A 17,307-nucleotide genomic window follows, 5' to 3' on the forward strand; every position below is an offset into this window, starting at 1 on the left:
CTTGAAATAAGAGAAAGTGAAGCCAAAAGACGTTGATATTTAGCCCCAAATCAACCAGCTCGTCAACAGGAATGTAGTCCAAGTCTCCTAATTCTGAGTAGCAAGCATTCCCCTCTCTCCAGATAACCCTTTACAAACATGAACTTCCGAGAAAGGGTAACATGTTACATCACTAGAACCTGTGATTTGGTTTAATCTAAATAGCCTAGGGAACATTCCATGCCTGGGCTGTTTGGTAGATGGGTAGAGGCAAGGTGAGGAGGCACCCACAGGACCCAGAAGATTGTGAGAGACAAGTTCTACCATCTTGACCACTTTGCCTAGGCACTTGGAGCTAAAGTAGCAGAGAGATTCCAGGCCTTACATTCGTAAGTGTTCAGATAGCATCTTCTAGAAGAAAGGATCTGAGAGAATAGAGGGGCAGGAGAGTTTGACAGTTAGCTTTCCTCTTATCCCCAACTTGTCCAGCCACACCCTGGTCCAACTATCATGGAATTATCTAGGAGTTCATTTTCTCTTTGCCTCTCTATCCCTTTTAACTTCACAGGAATGCTACTACTTAAAGATGAATATTTGCCCTTTCAAGAGAACACCTTGGAATAAAAGAGAAAAAGAAAGACACTCTAAATGCAAGATCCCATTGTTATCACATACCATAAAATCTTATCTACCCAGCTACAATGGTGAGGGAAAAGGTGGGAGTTCCTAGAAAGTCAGGTGGAGCCAACCAGGTCAAGGCTCTGATCAACCATGCACTGCTCCCTGAAGCCACTGGCTGCAGATGGTTTCTGTTCATCCTGACCCAGCACTGCCCCAGCTGCCAAAGAAAGGAGAGGAGGAGCTGCTGCCCAATTGCTGAGAGTGGACCCAAAATAATCAAGAGCTGCTGCGGACTCAAAATGTGACCTCAGGGCAGGAAATTGTGCCGCAGTGCTAAGAAGTAAAATATCCTGGATTTCCCAAGAAATTCTTTCTGTAAAAATTTTTAATTATTTCAGATAAAATGTTTCATGTTGATCACATACTACATGAATACAGAAAAAGGATGTCTACACCATAATTATAACTATGTAGAAAGTATAATTATGATAGTATAAGAGCTAATGTCTACGTAGTATGTGGGTTATGCACTATACTAAACCCTTGATAAGCATTATCCCCATTAACAATCACAAAAATCAGCTGATATGTGTAGTAGTGGTATTAGTATTTTCATTTTGCAGATTCAAAACCAAACGTGTAGAAATTTAGGCAGTTTGCCTACAATCATCCAGTAAGTGGCTGCACCGGGATTTGAACCTAGACTTATGCTATGGTAGACTCATTATCCTTGACCATTCTTCAACACTCTTGCTCTGTGAATAAGTATGTAAAGGACTAGGAAGGAGCAAGAAAAAAAATAAGGTAGATGAGCTGAAAAGATTAGGAAAATTATATATATATATGTATATATATGTGTGTGTGTGTATATATATATATGTACATACACATAAACGTGTGTGTAAGTATATATAACATTTAAGCTCCATATATATCATACCCCAGAGTTTCTTAAACTTAGATTTCTCTCAACTCTGTCCTTTTTAAAGGTCTGATATAAGCCATCCACAAGATCGTGAACTCACAAACCCTGCCCACTCAGGAAGCCTTGCAGCCCCCCATCTCGTGGAGCCAAGGTCCAAAGGACAGCCAGTGAGTAATAGCTGCTGCCCCTTCTGACTGGCCTCCAAAACAAAGGGTACATTCAGGGTTGATAAGGGAAAGCAGTTTCTGATATTGCAGAATTAAAAAGCACCTTCAAACATTTGCCCAAGAAATAAAGTTCATAAGTGGGATTTCCCACATAACATGTAGTCCCAGCCTTTGTAGAAAAGAGCGTCTGGCACAGCTTTGCCCCACAGCTGTCTGTGTGATATCTGAAAAATCACCTAAGCTCTCTGGGCTTCAGCTAAAAAATGGGTTGGGAGGAGGGAAGGCAGGTGGGTAAATTATTGAACAACCAAAGACCAGGGGCTGACCACAGTAAAGTTTGAGGCCCTCCTCACCCACTGATGTTGAATTTCTCTGGCTTCTCAGCAGCTTCAGCTGCTTCTAGGCACTTAAAACATGTGCAAGAGTCTGTGTCTTTGGATATATACTCAAATTGGGAAATAAAAAGGAAAGGCTCATCTGTTTCCATCCAGATAAACTCTCATCAGATGGAAGTATCTAAAGGTTAAAGCCTCACAAGAAGCAGACTCTGCTCTTTTCTGCTAGACATGAATGAGAAAGGACAAGGCCTTGGGGGTCACTGCAGCCATCCTATAACCACCAAAGGAGAGTCTGCCTGAGAATAGAAGACTAAGGAAGGAGAGCAGAGAAATGGAGAGAAGTCAGGTCTCTCCATTTGAGCCCTGGTCAAACCATACCTGAAGGTACTATTCCATGAACCAATAAATTATCTTTTTTGTTAAAAGCTTTAAAGAAATGAAGCAGCACTAACTGCTAGAGATAGTTCTGAGAAGAGCACATAATTTGAGGTACCAAAAGCTTATTTTGACCAGCTAGAGGTCCTACTTTTTCTGAACCAGGCAAACACCAGCTGTTTCTGAAGGCCTTCCTTAAGGCCTTCTTCATAGTCCTCACAACATACAAAAGGTAAGCCACAACTATTTAGGATTTGACTAACCAGAGAATACTCCAAAAAGAGAAAAGGAAAAAGAACATGCGAGAGTAAGCACATAAGGAAAACTTGGAAGTCCTAGGAAATTCACCCTAAAAAAGAGAAGTCTAAGGATAGAAACTGCCACCTTAAAATATCTGAAGAGCTGGCAGATGGAAAATTAAGGAGGTTTATTCTACACATCAAAGCTTTGTTTACTGTAAACAGGTGGAACACCAACCTCACAAGATGCATGATCATAAAAGGTTTCTTGGTCACATTAGTCTAGAAAATTCTACAAACCATCCCCCTGCTTGGAAAATTACAATACACATTAGCATGTATTAAAGAATCTGAGAGGTCCTGCAGTAAAAAAACCATATTTTGCATTGTTTAGTACAGTATATTAGTCCAAGTTCTTCAGAGAAACAGAACCAATGAGATAGAAAGAAAGATTTATTATAAGGAATTGGATCATTCAATTATGGAAGATGAGAAGTCCCAAGACCTACAGCTGGCAAGTGGGAGACCCAATGGTATAAGGAGAGCCAATGGTATAAGTTCTAGTCTAAAAGCCAGGAGGCTCAAAGAGTCAAGTTTTCAGTTTGAGTCCAAGGGTAGAAAAGACTGATGTTCTAGCTCAGTTGGGTAGGAAGAATTTCCTCTTACTCAGCCTGATTGTTCTATTCATATCCTTAATTGATTGGATGAGGTCCTCCCTGAGGAGGGAGGTGATATGCATTAATTGGTCTACCAATTCAAATGTTAATCCCATCTAGAAACATCCTCACAGACACATCCAGAAATAATGTTTGACCAAATGTCTGGGCACCCCATGTCCCAGTCAACTTGACACATAAAATTAATCATCACACACTGTATTTCCCAAAACTTCTCCCACCTCAGAATACCTCACTAGAACAATGTTTTTCAGATATTAGTGGTCCATGGGTCACCTGGGCTATTCTATCAGAGATTCTGATTCAGAGGTCTGGGCCAGACCAATGCATCAGTGCATTCAGGGGTATAACACCTGAATCCATGGATCAATCTCAACACCACTAAATGTGGGACTCCTTCTGCTGTGACTCAGTAGGAAGCACACAGCACCATCTGTCATGTATTTTTGCCCCCAAAATGGAACTAAATCTAAATAAGTCTCCTATATAAGTAACAGTTAATAGGAAACAGGGTAAACTATTTAAAATTTACTATAATGATACAATCAGCCAAATCTTTAATGTAGCACATTCTGTAAAATGAATGATTTAGTTCCTCCAGCAAATAATACTTTTTTAATGGATGGGGGGGACTGTCATAGATAGAAATATAAAATATATTTATATTAAGAAATATAAAATTCAGTGCAATGTATAATGTGTAGAAACCACCTTTAGAAGACATTTTGGAGACAACCAGGACAACATGAATATGGATTAGGTACTACCTAAATTAGAGAATTATTGTTAATTTTGTTATGTGTAATAATGCTGTTATGAATGTATAGAAATAAAGTTGTCATCTGGCCAAGATGCATATTAATGTATATGCAGATCAAATTGTATGACTGAGATTTTCCTTAAATTACTCCATTAAAAAAGCAGGAGGGGGGCACCTGGGTGGCTTAGTCCGTTGAAAGTCTTACTCTTGATTTCAGTTCAAGTCACGATCCCAGGGTTATGGGATGGAGTCCCTATTGGGCTCCACACTGAGCCTGGAGCCTGCTGAAGATTCTCTATCTATCCCTCTGCCCCTCTCCTCCACTTGCACACTCTCTCTCAAAAAAAAAAAAAAAAAAAAAAAAAAAAAGCAGGAGAGAGGATAAATACATTGATATATTGACAACTATTGAGAGTGGATAAGGAAGACATAGTTTTTTTATTTATAGTTTTCTCTACTGTTGTATCATGTTTAAAGTTTTCCATAATAAATATATTTAAGAAAAGAGAAAAGGGAAAAGCATCCCTAGCTGTTTCTTATGCATCCTAAAGTTCTGGTTTCTGGGTAGTGCTAGGACAAATGGATCATAAGGAAGCAGAAATCAACATAATATTTCAGAAGCCTTCTAACAATTGCACATATCTGACTCTGGAGGTATTCAGAGGTAGGTCAGGGATAAAAGAAACTGCAAATGGGACTTTCTGCATTGTTTTTGGAAGCTGGGCAATGACTCATCTTGCCAATAACTTGTGCACCTCAATGCCTTCCCCTTACCATTCCTGGCCATACTGATGTCCAAGGAACATGAAGTTTGCCTAGTTCCAGCCACTTGTCCCCACTCAACATAGTTACAATTCCCAAGTTACGGAACCTCTAATCCCCAGCCCTGAGTATGGTGAGGACTCATGGAATCTTTGGTGTGACTTACCACCTGCCTTGAACTTTTAAAGTGGCTTGTGCGAAACAAAGTCAGTGGACCATTCACCTGAGCATCACTCCAGCCAGTAATTTGAAATATTTGACAGGTCTTGCAAGTAGCCACTTGCTCAGGGAAAAAAACTATTTATTAGGGGCACATAAGAAAGGATATTAATTTCACTTACTGTGCTACATGTATGTGTCCCTGTAGGGTAAAGACAGAAGTAGTTTAAAAAAAAACAAACTATAATTTTTTTAAGTAGCTGTTTTGAGAATCTAGTCAATTTGAATTTCACAAATTCATGTGCTAATTGTCTAGCTTCCCATTTCCAAGAACCACTTGGAATTGTGAGAGATTCCAAATAATGAAAAAAAAACAAGTAATGTCGATTTGTCACCACAGCGCTCATGCTGAAGACAGGCTAATGAAGTTGGCTTGCAAAGTGTCATTTATACTTCGCTCTTAAGGTTATCTGGAGCATTTTATTTCCTTCATTTTTTACCCTTTAAAGGTTTTCTAGCACTCTCACTTGTAGAAATCACCTTTGCAAGTAGTGGCACAATTGAACATAGATGTGTGTTCCTTGTTTCAATTCAGAATCACACACACACACAATTCTTCAGTGCTTTTTCCAATCAGCCATGTCCATGATAACTACATAGTAAGGGATGCCAACCTACAGTTATTTTTCTTCTGCAAATTAATGGTGTTGCATGTCTCTGTTAAAGTAAGTGTGTTTGACTTTTCTATTAAGGTGTATTATCCTAAATGGGCTGTCAGTCAGATTGTCCTCATTAGGAATTCAAAACTCCAAGTTCATCAGGAAATAGATTTAGAATGGCTAATGATGTTACAAAGCTGCCAACCTTTATTCATAAGAAAAATTAGCTCTGTGATATCTCAGGAATTCATCTCTTCCTTTCTCCTCCCACAAAACGTGCTCAGATTCAGGCTCTCCCTACATCTGGCCTACACAAAAGCCTTCCCTCCTTCATCTCCACCCACTTCTCATACACACATACACACACAGCTTTGCTCTTCACTCTGACATTCAAAGCAACAAACCAACTCTATCTCTCACTCCCATTCTCCCACAAACATGCCCACTACCACCACCAAATTGATATCCAAACCACATCACATAGTTACTGTGCCCTGAACAGATTTAGCATGCATCCCTTTCTCCCCCTTCCTGCTTGGAAACCCTTAACCCACATCTGCACCCATCAGAGATATACCAATTATTCAATATCTTTTTCAAAGCTTCTACTTCTGGGAGAACTTCTCATGTCTTCCAAATAGAATTAATCTTTTTCTTATAGGTTCATTCTTTTAACTCTGCTCCCACCATTCTTACAGCACACCTACAGCCTATCTTTTTTATAATCACCCAGAGATATATCTTCTTTTCCACCAGAACATAAGCCCTGGGAGACAGAAACATGTCATATTCATCTTTCCTTCCCAGGCAATACTTAGAACATGGTAGGTACTCCATACATTTTTGGGTTATAGTAAAATGCTCAACAGTTTTTCAAAAAAGATAGGAAAACTGTTTCCACCATCTGTCTGTGCCACCATAATGGTGCACATGAATGTCCTGGTGGATGCTCTCAAGAGCATTAACAATGCTGAAAAGAGAGGCAAATGCCAGGTTGTTATCAGGCCATGCTCCAAAGTCATCCAGTTTCTAATTGTAACGATGAACCATGGTTACATTGGCGAATTTGAAATTGTTGATGATCATAGAACTGGGAAAATTGTTGGGAACCTCATGGGCAGATTAAACAAGTATGGAGTGATCAGCCCCAGATTTGATGTACAGCTCAAAGATGTAGAAAAATGGCAGAATAAAAAAAAAAAAAATGGCAGAATAATCTGCTCCCATCTCACCAATTTGGTTTCATTGTACTAACCTCAGCTGGCATCCTGGACCATGAAGAAGCAAGATGAAAATACTCAGGAGAGAAAATCCTAGGATTCTTCTTCTAGGAATGTACTAGATGTGCAAATAAGATTCCTCAATGGACAAAAAAAAATGATATGAAACTATGAACAAGGTATAATATTAATTAAAAAGCAGAAGGAGAAAAATGTTTATACCATATTGCTATCTATGTAAAATAAAATCACATATGGATAGAGATAAGATAGAAAAACAGATAGATTGGTCTCTGATACATCTTTCAATGGATACACACACACACACACACACACTCACATAACTGATAAAGTGATTGCCATTGAGGAGAGGGCAGATACACAGGGTCAGTGATGGGACAGAGACTTACTCTCTCTGTATACCATTTTATACTGTTTGAATTTTATTATCATTGCATATATTACCTTGTGCATATATTACCCACATTACTTATTCAAAGATAACAATTCAATTCAATTCAATTGAAACTAATAAATGTTTGATTTTAATTGAAGCTGAACTGAACAACCCCAAAATTAATAATAGAACTGGCTAGAGTAGTCAAATTATCCATTCCCAATGAGTTCAGCATTCAGAGTGAATTTTATTCCTCTAATTATATGTTGATCCAATGCCAAGTTGAATTCATTAGTTTTAATAATAGTAATAATGAATACGCTTATAAAATTAACAGATCAGATACAATTTTTTATATTGAGAAATTTTTTCCAAGAGTGTTTAAATTCTATGAGCTTAGAAAATCAGTTCACTAATAATGTGAGGTCTCAGCAATCATTTTTTTGCCCAGTATTATTATTGAAAAGTGTTGACAAATGCCAAAAGCTGAAACAGTGCAATAAATATATCATTAACTCTTAACAATTGTGTAACAATAAACCCTTGTTGGGAATGTGTGCATAGAGGGCATAAAAATTGCCCTTACCGTTCAAAGTATAATATAGCCTGAGAAAGCCCTCTCCATGAACAACTGGAACATGGTATTTGTAGCTAACAGGCTCCCCAACTGGCCTGTGTGGTCAGGTTTGCACAGGTCTATTGAGTAGGTCACCCCTCTTCTAGTTTCCACCATCCTTCTTCTACTTTCATACAATGAAACCACCCACACCACCATACCAATTCAAAATACCATAGTTCCCTCTTAGCTACTTTTATATCTTTCCTTCCCTCATGACCTGTTAGCAAATACATGAACATTCAAAGGAAGTTCAAAACAATAAAAATAAATAAATACTTCCACAACCTTCTTCACCCTCTTCGGTGGAAAGACCCTGCTCCAGACCCTAAGGTTTCATTGCTTTCATCATTATCTTAGCCTCTGGAGCTACAAATATTACATTTGGCCATTAAATTATCCTGCCATCTTTAAGATCCCTTTTTAAAGACTCACCTATGATGTATGAGCAGCACTGAAACCCCACTCCTGGAGGCTTTCAGTGGAATGTTGGGGGCAGAATGGAGACCCAAGGTGGCAGCGGCAGATCCTGGGGGACACTAATGAGGGGCAGGGCCAATGCTCAAGAGAAGCACTACTTGTCATTAACACATTAGCCCCACAGGGCACCATGCCAGTTTTAATAAGCAACCAATCTGGCATGCCTGCTCAGCAATGAAAGATCTGGAAACTCCAGGAAAAATATCTGCCTATACATCTCATTTCCAGCAGTGCCCAGAAAAACACTTGTCAACACAACAAATTCGCAGACACTGCTAGTCAGTGTAGTAATCTTTATTAGTATTGCTAATGATAGACATGACTGCCATTACTCTCTACAACAAGTATGGTTATCGTACAGGGTATATACTCAATATACTATCATAGGATTCATGCTAACAATAATAAACTATCATAATATATTTTGTTCACCATTGTATCCTAGCGTGGGATATGGCAGATGCCTAATATTTGTTGACTGTAATTGAGTATTATAAACAAAATGACAGATAATATCTTCTAAGAAAAAAGATTCAGTTTCTTTAAAAGATTTCTGACTCCCATGTTTTTACCTGCAGATATTATCATTTACCTGAAAATCAAAAGAGAAAAGGAGACAAAAAGGAAGCTAGAGATGAGCTATACTAGAAGAAAGACACTGAGGAAAAAGGGACTTTCTGAGCAAATATGCAAGGCATCTTTAGATGTCTTGCCCCACCTTCCTGTAGTCAGTTCTCTCTGGAACAGTATGAGAAGCAGTCCTCTCCTTTAGACAAGAAACCTTGTAATATTTTAGCCTCTCGCTCTTTTATTTAGTGCCCATCTCTTTCTGTGTCCTCTGGTCCAGGACACTCTGAATTGCTTGTAGGAAGTATTTGGAACCACTCTCTCCTAAATCAGGAAAAGACATCAACAATGCCCTCCAAGTTCCAGGTTCAGATTGTACACTGCTAGTTGGCAAGAATGTTACTATGAGCCTTTTGAAGAGCAATTTGGCAAGGTAGTAGCAAAAGCTGTAGAATCATACATCCCATTTGGCCCAATAATTCACTATTTAGAAAGCCAACCTAAGGAAATCATCCAAAATACCTAAAAAGCTTTCTAGTCAAATTCATTCAGAGCATCATCTATAATAGTGAAAATCTGGATACAACCTGGATTTCTAATAATACCAGAATGTTTTATTCTACTCACATGTTGGAATGTTATATGACCATTAAAAAATATTCATGAAAAGGGTGGCTTTTCATAAAGCCTGGGTGGCTCAGTCAGTTAAGCATCCAACTTCAGCTCAGGTCATGATCTCACCATTCATGAGTTTGAGCCCCACATCAGACTCTCAGCCATCAGCACAGCTTCAGATCCTCTGCCCCTCCCTCTCTCTGCACCTGCCCAGTTCACATTCTCTCTCTCTGTCTCTCAAAAATAAACATTAAAAAATTATTTATGAAAAGTATGCAACAAGGAGGAATCCTTATGTCTTAATAGTAAGTGGAAAAATATGTGTATATAGGATGACCTCAATTATATTAAAATGCATAAAATAAGGGACTCAATTTTGTTAAGAGAAACTTAACCCAAAAGAAACTTTCTACAAGTACATAAAGAGACAACCACTGAAAATTTTACTTTTTGTAATAGCAAAACATGAAAACAACTTACTAACTACTAATAAGAGAATGGATGAATAAATGGTAGTCAGGTCATGTGGAGGAATACTATACAGCAATGAAAATGGAGGAACTAGAGCTACGTCAACATGCCTCTCACAATCATATTAAGCATCAAATACAAATTGCAGGAACACCTAGATGGCTCAGTGAGCTGAGCATCTGGCTTGATTTCGGCTCAGGCCTGATCTCACAGTTCATGAGCTCAAGCCCCACGTTGAGCTCTGTGTTGGCAGCGCAGAACCCACTTGGGATTCTCTCTCTCCCACTCTCTCTTCCCCTCACCTGCTCACAGGCGCACTCTCTCAAAATAAATAAATAAACTTTAAAAAATACAAATTGCATAAAAAATAATTATGCGAATCTTAAAAACATGTAAATCAATATTTTACAATACATAATGATAGATGCATATAAATATAAGAATATATATAGCAGTGTAACAACTATCTCTTAGGGAGAGGGAAAGAAACATGACAGGAAAAACGGGCAAAAGGAGCTTCAACAGCATGGGTCAATGTTTTACTTCTTTTTTTTTTTATTTTTTTTTTTTAACATTTATTTATTTTTGAGACACAGAGAGACAGAGCATGAACAGGGGAGGGTCAGAGAGAGGGAGACACAGAATCTGAAACAGGCTCCAGGCTCTGAGCTGTCAGCACAGAGCCTGACGCGGGGCTCGAACTCACAGCCCTCACGGACCGCGAGATCATGACCTGAGCTGAAGTCGGCCGCTTAACCGACTGAGCCACCCAGGCGCCCCCAATGTTTTACTTCTTAAGCAGGATAGTGAGTACCTGCGTGTTGGCTGTAATATTTTTGTATCTTTTGGTATATCTTAAATTATTCATAACAATTATAAAATATGTGATAAATAAATACATACACAGAAGAGAATTAACTAGAGCCAGTCAATACAATGGCCATCTCTTTATGGTATAATACAGATGAGATTTTTTTCCCCACTTTTTACTATTTGCTAAGCAAGTATAACCTGGAAAATATGAAAAATTTTTAAATTTTTTTTAAGTATTTATTTTTGAGAGAGACAGAGTGTGAGCAGGGGAGAGGCAGAGTGAGAGAGAGAGTGATGCACACAGTATCTAAAGCAGGGTCCAGACTCCAAGCTGTCAGCCCAATGTGGTACTCAAACCCACAAACCACAAGATTATGACCTGAGCCAAAGGCAGACCCTTATCCAACTAAGCCACCCAGGAACCCCCAAAGTATGATTTATTTACAAATAAAGAGGCATCAATCAGAGCCAAAAATTATCTATAGAGTCCATGGCATATAGAGGAGTGTAACCAATGTGACAATGAGAGGACACCCTTTCTGGATCCTAATTGGTGAGTCCCTTTCCTCAGAGTGATCCCTATGCTCAATCAGCTTGTATTGACTGGGCCCAAAACACCATAGCCATTTAATGCAGCTCCTATGAGTTCAATTCAATTAGTCACACATATATGGAAGGCTTACAAGGTACCTGGCACAGTAAAGAAGGTTTAAATGATCTATTCCCTACCGTAGATGCCCTCCAAAACTAATCAGGCCCTGTCCTGAGACAGAACCTAGTGAATTGAGATGTACTTGACTCTACCTAGTGATGCAGTGCATGTAAAGATGCACAGTAGACTCCACCTTATATCAGTCTACCCTGGGCTCTTTCTGCATGTTCCATTGTTTATACTGGAGCCACACTGCTTCTCATAGACCTGTAGTTTGCCAACTTGAACCTAATAATATGAATCACCTCCACTTGCTATGGAATAACAAAATATCATGAGCCTTATCTGATCTAAAACCACTTACCCTTCCAGAACCTAGCCACCACCACCCCACCAATCATCACCATTTGTTTCAAAGGATTATTTTTGGGGATAAGATTAGGCGAGAAGGCTAATCCTCAGTTCAGGGGTGACCAGAGAGCTCCTCCTGGGAGCTGCAAGTCCTTAATGAAGAAAGCTTTCAAGATTAAAAGTCAAAAGAAAAGCAAAATGCCTGTCTTTGAATTTTTACCAGAATAACAAAAGTTTATTTACTCAATATGCACACATTTTTTTTATGATGGGTAGGGAAATGGGCATTCTCATACACTGTTAGAATAAATCTTTACATTTGGGATGGGAACATTTTGGTAAATCTATTTTTAAAATTTTACTGTGCATGCTCTTTTACCCTGTAATTCAATAGCTAGGAATATATTCATACACACACACACATACACGCACACGCACACACACACACACACACACACACACACACACACGGCTATGAGCTGCAGTACTGCTTACAATAGAAAAAAATTATATATATATATATATAACTATATAACTAATAATTATATATAACTAAATATCATTTAATTTTATTTATAAAAATTATACTATGTCTATGCAATGGAATGCTATACAGCCCTGACAAAATTAGGTAGATCTTGTTGAAATGGAATGGAAATGGGCTTAAAATATATTATCAAGTGAGGGGCACCTGAGTGGCTCAGGTATCCAACTTCAGCTCAGGTCATGATCTCACAGTCTGTGAGTTCGAGCCCTGCATCAGGCTCTGTGCTGACAGCTCAGAGCCTGGAGCCTGCTTCAGATTCTGGGTCTCCCTCTCTCTCTCTGCCCCTTCCCCACTCATGCTCTGTCTCTGTCTTTCAAAAATAAAACCATAAAAAAAATTGTAATATATTAGCAAATGAAACAAACAAAAAAGACTCACAGTAGTAAATGTAGTATATTCTTTTTGTGTAAATCTTTTTAAAGCTACCATCTCTCTACATTTGTGGTGAGCATAGCATAATGTATACAAATGTTGAATCACTACGTTATAAACCTTAAACTAATGTAACATTGTATATCAACTGTACAAATAAATTTTTCAATAGGTAAAAATAAAACTAAATATTAAAAAGCATATATCTGCCTACACATGGAGAATTTTAAAAATGTTCTAATGTACAAAAGACTACATGAGAAACAGTTGACAATGATTCCTGATGGGAGGAGTATATTTATTGAGAGAGTTTTATCTTTCATTTCATACCCTGCTGTGCTTTGAATTTTCAGCATATGTATACATTAACTTCAGCTATATTGTTTTTAGTTTAAATAAGTTTCTCTGACTTGTCTGGAAATAAGTAGATATAATGGTGTTTTTTTCAAATGCATGTATTAGGTATATGTGCATATATGTATATATGTGCATACATATATGATTAAACAGACAAAAGAAATATCACTGGATCTGCACTAATAGAGACATACAAATATTACACAACATTTTGGGGGGCATTAAATGAAATTGATCTTAAAAACTTGAAAATATAATTCAATTTCTTAAACACTCTACCTCCCTGATAGGTTCTTTGTAGATTTTGGATACCAACCCTTTATCAGATGTGTCATTTGCAGATATCTTCTCCCATTCCATAGGCTGTCTTTCAGTTTTGTTTATTGTTTCCTTCACTGTGCAGAGCTTTTTATCTTGATGAAGTACCAATAATTCATGTTTGCTTTTGTTTCCCTTGCCTTTGGCAATGTGTCTAGTGAGAAGTTGCTCCAGCCAAGGTCAGAGAGATCTCTGCCTGTGTTCTTCTCTAAGATTTTGATGGTTTCCTGTCTCACATTTAGATCTTTCTTCCATTTTGAATTTATTTTTGTGTATGGCGTAAGTAAGTGGTCCAGTTTCATTCTTCTGCAGGTCGCCATCTAGTTTTCCCAGCACCATTTGTTGAAAAGACTTTTTCCCACTGAATATTCTTTCCTGCTTTGTTGAAGATGAGCTAACCATATAGTTGTGGGTCCATTTCTGGGTTTTATATTATGTCCCATTGATCTATGTGTCTGTTTTTGTGCCAGTACCATACTGTCTTGATGATTACAGCTTTGTAATATATCTTGAAATCTGGAATCATGATGCCTCCAGTTTTGTTTTTCTTTTTCAGTATTGCTTTGGCTTTTCACAATCTTTTGTGGTTCCATACAAATTTTGGGATTCTTTGTTCTGGTTCTGCAAAAAAATGCTGGTGTTATTTGATAGGGATTGACTTGGGTAGTATAAACATTTTAACAGTGTTTATTCTTCCAATCCATGAGCATGGAATGCTTTTCTATTTCTTTGAGTATGTGGACATAAGTTTTAAATCCTTTGGATTATTACCAAGGAGCATGATTGTTGGATCATATGATAAGATTATGTTCAGTTTTGCAAGGAACTTCCAAACTGTCTTCAAAGTAGCTGTACTATTTTGAATTCCCATTAGCAATGAATGAGAGAGTTGCTGTTGCTCCACATCCTCTCCAGCATTTGATTTTACCAGTGTTTCAGATTTTGACCATTCTAATAAGTATGTAGTGGTATCTCATTGTTGTTTTAATTTGCACTTCCCTAATGAGATATGATGTTGAATATATTTTCATATTCTTATTTGCCATCTATTATATCATCTTTAGTGAGGTGTCTGTTAAGGTCTTTAGCCATTTTTTAATCCAGTTGTTTGTTTCCTTATTGTTGAATTTCTTTGTATATTTTGGAGAATAGCCCTTTATTGGATGTGCCTTTTGCAAATATTTTCTCAGTTTGTGTCTTATCTTCTCACTCTCATGAGATTGTCTTCCACAGAGCAGAAGTTTTAACTTTAATGAAGTCCACCTTATCAATTATTTCTTTCATGGATCATGCCTTTGGTGGTGTATTTAAAAAGGCAGCACTATACCCAAAGTTATCTAACTTTTCTCCTATGTTATCTACTAGGGGGGGCTATAGTTTTATACTTTATAATAGCTTATATTTAAATCTATGATACATTTCAGTTAATTTTTGTGAAGGGTGTAAGGTCTGTGTCTAGATTCATTTTTCTGCATGTGGATGTCCAATTCTTCCAGCACCATTTGTTGAAGAAACTATCTTTGCTCCATTATATTGCTTTTACTCCTTTGTCAAACATCATTGACTGTATATGGGGGTCTATTTCTGGACTCTTTATTCTGTTCCATTGGTATATTTGTTATTTTTTCACCAATACTACACTATCTTCATAGTCTTGAAGTTGAGTAGTCCTAGTCCTCCAACTTTGGTCCTTTCCTTCAATATTGTGTTGGCTATTCTGACTCTTTTGCCTGTCCATATAAACTTTATATTCAGTTTGTCATTATCCACAAAATAATCTGCTGGGATTTTGATTGGGATTGCAATGAACCTATAGATCAAGTTGGGAAGAACTGACATCTTGACAGTGTTGAATCTTTCTAATCATGAACATGGAATAGCTCTCCAATTATTTAGTTTTTTTTTTTATTTATCAGAGTTTTACAGTTTTTCTCCTATAGGTCTTCTACATATTTTTTTAGACTTATAACTAAGTATTTCAATTGAAGAGCTCTAATTATTTTTAATAAAAGCAATATATAATATTGCTTTCATAAAAGCAATATAACTTATATAACTTATATAAGCAATTTATATTGCTTTTATTAAAAAGCCACTCCATTTCTGTCCCTTGAAGCAAAATGACATGGTTTAGTGAGTATTAAATGCTGCATACTCAGCATCCAAAAGAAAAATCTTCTAACATGCCAGCCAAGATGATTACAGCTGAGTTAATTTAAGATCTGTTTCCATTCAGCTTGATAACAGGATATAGCTGATATTTCATAATATTTCTAGATTTTCTTTTTAACTAAGTAGGGCAATTTCTGGGATAATGAGAATGATCAGAGTGCATTCACTTACTCAACAAATATTAACTAGGCCTCTAGTTTGTGCTATATTGTTAATATAATGCAACCAAAATTGTTCTCACAGCCTTTTCTTTAAGCCCACCCTGCCAAAGAAAATAACTGCATTTTCCAGCCCAATTTCACCTCCTCACCAGTCCAAAAGACGAAACATTGATCTACATAATAAACATTTGGGAAGCGAGGTGAGAAGGAAGAGCAGCATTAAGCTGGACTTAGGAGGATATTTGAGGTAAATTGTAGATCAAAATGCCCTATGGCAGATGAGGATTGTGAAGAAATAGGTGGGAAAGGAGTGAAGATTTTAAAAACTGTTTCAGTGGACTATACATGTGAATCTCTCCCACATTTTTGAGAACTACAAGTAAAGAATTTGAGTATTCTGAATAGATTTTTGGTTACGATAATGTTTATTTGGCAAACTCCAAGAATGAGCTACATAGGTGCTTGCTCTCTGAGGTTTAGCAAATACACTATGTTCTCAGGGGAGGTAAAAACGAAAAACAAAAAACTGAGTTGTGTACTGTTATTCCCATAAATAAAACTTTTCCCATCTGAAGCCTTTGTACCCACTTAAGCTTCCCACCTCAATGAGTTCCATCATATCCTCTGCCAAATTATTTCCATATTGTAAACAATGTGATCAAATAAGTTGTTTACATTTTATTGCTGGTTTACATAAAAGACATTCTGTAAGATTACTGAAACCCAAATGTTTACAAACCACAGTGGATACATGTGTGTTTGGGGAGATTAGCTCATCAATCTAAGTACCAAGCCACAGGTACACAGGCATTTCAAGTAAATGATTTCCAGACAAGTCCAAATGATGAAGAGAACAAAAATAAGATAATTTGGCTTCCTTGAAATGTAAACTGTGGGTTTTACTAATTTTTCATTGAAATGTCAAATTTTGCATGGGGCGCCTGGGTGGCTCAGTTGAATGTCCGACTTCAGGTCAGGTCATGATCTCACAGTTTGTGGGTTCAAGCCCTGCATCAGGCTCTGTGCTGACAGCTCAGAGCCTGTAGCCTGCCTCAGATTCTGTGTTTCCCTCTCTCTCTGCCCCTCCCCCACTCATGCTCTGTCTCTCTCTGTCTCTCAAAAACAAATAATAATGTTAAAAAAAATTCTTAAAAAATGTCTAATTTTTCCAGAACAATAGATAGCAAAAGCATTAACAATATAATGGTATTTAAGACAGAAGAGTATGTGTTATAATCTAAAAAAACTGTTTACAACTTTTTCACATCAGCAGATAAAGTAGATAAACACAAATATGATCAAATTTTCTACACCATTTAATATTGCAGGCTTAAGTATTTAACAATACAATTCTGCATAGATTCAAATATATGCAGAAGAAAATGGAAACTTCTAGATTAATATGACCCCTTCATTTTACAAAGGGAAAATTGAGGTCCAGGGGAATTAAGCAACTGTCTAAAGCCACACAATTCCAGAGGTGAAAATAGTACTTAGACCCAGGTCTTATGGCTCAAAATCTGTTTCACCATCATAT

General features: G+C 37.4%; 1 pseudogene; it reads left to right on the forward strand.

Annotated features, from left to right (window-relative positions):
* Nucleotides 1-6,570: 6,570 nt before the first annotated feature.
* On the forward strand, nucleotides 6,571-6,992 carry LOC109262613 (40S ribosomal protein S15a-like; annotated as a pseudogene).
* The last annotated feature ends 10,315 nt before the right edge of the window (nucleotides 6,993-17,307 follow it).

This window comes from Panthera pardus, unplaced genomic scaffold (assembly GCF_024362965.1).
Source record: "Panthera pardus isolate Hobbes unplaced genomic scaffold, ASM2436296v1 HiC_scaffold_24, whole genome shotgun sequence".
NCBI lineage: Eukaryota > Metazoa > Chordata > Mammalia > Carnivora > Felidae > Panthera > Panthera pardus.